Source organism: Mastomys coucha, unplaced genomic scaffold (genome assembly GCF_008632895.1).
Source record: "Mastomys coucha isolate ucsf_1 unplaced genomic scaffold, UCSF_Mcou_1 pScaffold22, whole genome shotgun sequence".
Taxonomy (NCBI): Eukaryota; Metazoa; Chordata; class Mammalia; order Rodentia; family Muridae; genus Mastomys; species Mastomys coucha.
Genome location: NW_022196905.1, coordinates 203,176,430 through 203,181,218, shown reverse-complemented (window position 1 = coordinate 203,181,218; position 4,789 = coordinate 203,176,430). Strand labels below are relative to the sequence as shown.

Sequence of the window (4,789 nt, the reverse complement as noted above, 5' to 3'; positions counted from 1 at the left end):
ACTGGCAGCTCACATCAGGCTCAAGCTGTTCCTCACTAAGCTCTAGGTTCCAGTTCTGCCTCTTGTCATTGTACCCACATCCTTTGGTTTCTCTTTCTCTTCCATTTCTTTACATACTGGCTCCTCTTAGTGACACCAGGGTTTTTTGAGTGCCTGGGGTCATCTCAGGAATTGTCTCAGGAGTGCTCTGCCTTGCTTATGTTTAATAGTGCTGCGTAGGGGTCATCTAAGTCATAGTCTGCCTGCCCTAGGACTGCCCAGTCCTGGACTGGTAATCATCTCAGGCTAGCTCCCTGTACAGCCCCATGTTGCTGGATTATTGGTAATCTCAGGTTCCTTACTCACTCAGCCTGTAGGAGTGGCCCCTTGGGAGGGTTGTCTGTCTTAAGCTCACTCCAACCAGAGGTCCTAGGTGGGGTTCTTCTAGTCTTTGACTTGTTCCCCATCCTGGGAGCCCATTCAGACCTCCCTGGCACTGAACTGGTGGTCATCTCAAACTCATTATTTTTTTTCAGTGAGTGTTAGGCTGCTGATCACTCAGATGTTCCAAGCCAGAACACTATGTGTAGACATAGGCTCTCTCTTCTCTGCCCCCTACTGACGCACATGTGACACAGCAGCCACACCTGCATTGCCTCTAGAGACAGGGCTCTCTTATTTGAATAAAGCACTATTATGTTAACCCAGGATAGCCTTAAATTTACCATCCTCTGATCCTAGTCTCCCAAGTGCTAGGATTATAGGTATGAACCTCCATTCTCTACTACTTGATTCTCAGTTATTCAAGCTATGAGATTGAGTAGATTGAGAACTACCTTCATACTTTTCTGCCAAAGACAAATTTTCTATTCCAATGTATGTATATATATATATATATATTTACATCACCATACAGAAATTATTTATAAAGAGAAGTGTGGAGGGTGATAAAGAATAATAAAGTTGGTTTGGATAAAATAAATAAAATCCACAACAAAACGTGTCAAACATTCCCCAGAACGGATACCTTTGACACATTTGTTTCATACAAGCATCTCATTTGTCATTTGATAGCTAAGGTCCTCAGTGACATCCATGTGTTTTTGTATCGCTGTTTTCTCAGAGATGTGTGAAATATTTGTAAAGGAAAACGTCATCCTGCTCTTATATCTCATGGCCACCAGGTGGCAGCATCACTCCTTTTTCCTCTACAGAAAACAGAGGATTAGAGAATGATGTCATAGCTTCCTGCTCAAAGTACTCTGCCTAAGATTCAAGTCACAGAAACTCTACTCAGTTAGTTCTTAGCATGCACTCGTTAGTTCTCCATGTTGTGCCTGTTGGCTAGAATAAACACGGCTAACATTTTCCCTTAGGCCAACACCAATATTTTTGTGAAGAAATGAAAAGAAAAGAATAAATTAGTATCCCACTGAAACCTTGCTAGTAGTGATGGTTTGTGATTCAGCTCACAGTAATCATTTGAAATATAACTAAAATCACCTACGAGTTTTGAAGAGAAATCAGAAGGTATGTTGCAGTTACCAAGATTTCAGAGATCATTCTGTGTTCAGGCTTGTCAACCCAGCTCCTGTCCACCTGGGGAAAGACAACTGCATAAAGATTGAGCCTACCCTGGGCCACCATGCAAATCCCTGTCCCCAAATCCAAATAAACAGCAGCAATACCAAAGACAAAGACAAGAATATTCTGTAACACACATCTCAAAACTGTTCGTACCGATTTGTCTGCTTTATTTCTTAGAATGCCGTATCTTTAAGGCAGCTAGCTATCCATCAGAAGGAAATGCCGAAGCAGCTTTGTCTGTGGTGGGAAGAAAACTGAATGCCAGGAATTCTGGAAACACAATTCTACCACACCTTCTATGACAAGCTCTCATTCACTGCCGACTGGCCTATGTGACCTTTCGCATTGCCATTGGCTTCCTTGATGATTCATGTTCATACAGTTCCATTTCACTCTGTCCTGTGCAGTGTTCTTCTGTGATAAACAAAAGAAGCAATAGAACGATTTTCATTATAACTATTATTTGCAAGACATTTGATAATAACGCCACTGATCAGATATGCTACAGTTACTGGCGATCTCCATGTACTATGTACATGCACACACATAAACAATACATAAATCTAATCATAAAATCAATAGAAGGGGCAAGAATAACAGCACCATCATCCCTCGGTTCGATTTCAAACTCATCTTTTTCTGTCTGTTTATTGGATAACTATATCTCTTACAAACGTTGAAGTTGAAAATTGTTGGGATTACAATTGATTATTTCCATGACATCTCTCTCTGGTTTATTGAATCTCTTTTATTTCATCTAATGTCATATATAATATGTTCATGCTTCATTTCTGGTGCTATGTTAAATTCCCCTAATAAAAAGCAACTTGAAAGAGAAGGGATTTGTTTGGTTGATAATTATAAGCAGTCCATTAATTCAGGACAGCCAGTGTTGTAGGAACTTGAATCAGCTAGGCACAGAATAGGCAGTCAAGAGCTGGAGAAATGAATTCACATGTGTTTACTTGCTTCCTCACTTGTGCTCAGCTGAATTTCTCCACTCTTATGCACTTAAGGTTCTGGGGCCTAGGGAATAGTAGCACCCATAGGTGGCTGGGTCTTCCAACATGAGCTAATCTAATTAAGGTACTCCTTCTACCCCAGACATGGCCGCAGGCCTATCCAACATAAAATTTTCCTCTAATGAGATTCTCTTCCCAGATGATATAATATTATGTTAGCCTGACAATTAAATAACCAGCACAACAAATATAAACCAAAGTATAGATTCGTAACTAATTAAATATTTAATTTTCACATGCATCTATATATTGATTTCTCTGCACTTTAGAAATAGGTTCCATCACCTGAAGGTTCATCATCCAAGTGGGATCAACCAAGAGATTTTATTTTCCTTTTTAAGGATGAAACTGTGAAGCTGTTTCTGTCCTGATATTAGTTAGCCCTCTTTTATGTGCCTCTGGTTTGGGTTACTGTATTCACTGTGAGAGCAGTTTGCCTGGTTTGGGTTACTGTATTCACTGTGAGAGCAGTTTGCCTTGTGTAGCACTGGAAGCCAATACTGTATTCACTGTAAGAGCAGTTTGCCTTGTGTAGCACTGGAAGACAAAAGGGCCATTGCAGAAGAATAAAAAATACAGCATGGCCTGTGTGTTTTGCTTTGTTTTGTTTTGAAATCTTAAACTCACTTTTGCTGTTACAATTCCTTTTACTTTTATGTTTTATATAAAAAACAAAGTGAAAGGTAATGAATATTCAAGGGATAATATAAAAAGCATTTCATGGAAAACTATCCAACATAAAGAAATAAGAATACATATGATAAAAATATATCATTGTTAATAGGTTGACTCGATGTCTGGTATTTATCATTTTTAGAATTATTTGATTATTTCTATCAATATCTTGATTATCGCTTCTTCTGGATCATATTTGGGTTTTATCTCATGTCCAAATCCTTACTGTGTTCCATTTTCCTTGAGTGCTATTCCAAGGCAATTAATCCTGAGGAAGGCTGGGAGTATTACAGGCAGGATAAACAGGAGAGGATGCTGACAGACTCAGGGAAATCAAACTGGAAAACTGCGCTCTCCGTGAAGTCTCAGAAGTCACTTGTCTAAAGCAAGTTCATCCTGGATGTAATTAGAATGTCTGCAAGAAGATAACATGCTATCTTTTCCCACTCAGGAACATTATAGCAACAGTTCATGGTAACAATGTTATTGTTTTGTTTTGCTTTTGCTTTGTTTTGTTTGTTTGTGTTTTGAATAACTGTGTAAAGAACATTTTTGTGGGGTAAGTAACTTATTCAGATGTGACAAGCATAGACCCTGAACCTTGCTGAACTTTGCTGGAGTGCAAGTCCTGGGTTTGACACTTTCCAGTGTGCAATTCAGGCACCTTTTTGAGGGACCTCTGCAGTCCCTCAGCTAGACCTTTGCTTTGCCCCATCATCCAGACAGAGCAACAAAGAACACATGGCAATTGCTTCATTTTGTTAAGGTAACAGTAGTTCATATCTACTATACACACGAGTGTCTTCTTAGGAACCATGGTTCTACTCTACAAATTCTCTGCAAAGAAAGTTTCTAGGGCTTTGCCCAGTTGACCAACACTCATAGATTGGAAAAAGATTCTATGATGATTAATTTATTGCTTTTATAGCAATAGTGTAGTAGACTGAGAACAGGAAACAAGCATCAAGTATAGGATTTTTTTACAAACCCTTTAAAAGGCTCATATCTGGCAGTCTGACAGGATTGGAAACACTAATTTTAAGATAAAGTTAAGCATTCAAAATTCGAACCATCTTGAGGAATTGTGACAGTACCTGGGTCTGCTACCTGCTGTCCGATTTAGGTGGGATTTATCCAGCTCCCTGTGTATATTGAAAAGATCAATACTCTTCAAAGATTGTTTTATTTTTAAACTTTGTTCTCTTCAGACAACATGCTTCTTTTTCTTCTCATTGCCAGTTTTCTTAATTCCACCAAGCAATTTATTTTATAGAGACTACTGGATTATTCAATTCCTGGACCCCTGGCAGCTCTCAGAATCAGAGCCACCAACCAAAGTAACCTACAGGGATTGTAGACCCAGGATGCCTCCCCTTGACCCCTGCTGTCTGTCCTCAGTGGAAGAGGATGTTCTGAATCTGACAGAGACTTGACATGCCAGGGTGGGGAGATACCCTGGGACAGGCCTACCCTCTCAGTGGAGAAGGAGAGGAGTGATGCAGGGAAGGAATTCAGTGAGGCAGGGA

The 4,789-nt window shown here is 39.7% G+C and overlaps 1 non-coding gene across 1 annotated transcript; it reads right to left on the bottom strand.

Moving 5' to 3' along the window:
• Positions 1-517: 517 nt before the first annotated feature.
• Positions 518-648, bottom strand: LOC116071787. Its single transcript, XR_004111152.1, has one exon. It is a non-coding gene; the product is annotated as a small nucleolar RNA SNORA17 (small nucleolar RNA).
• Positions 649-4,789: the final 4,141 nt, after the last annotated feature.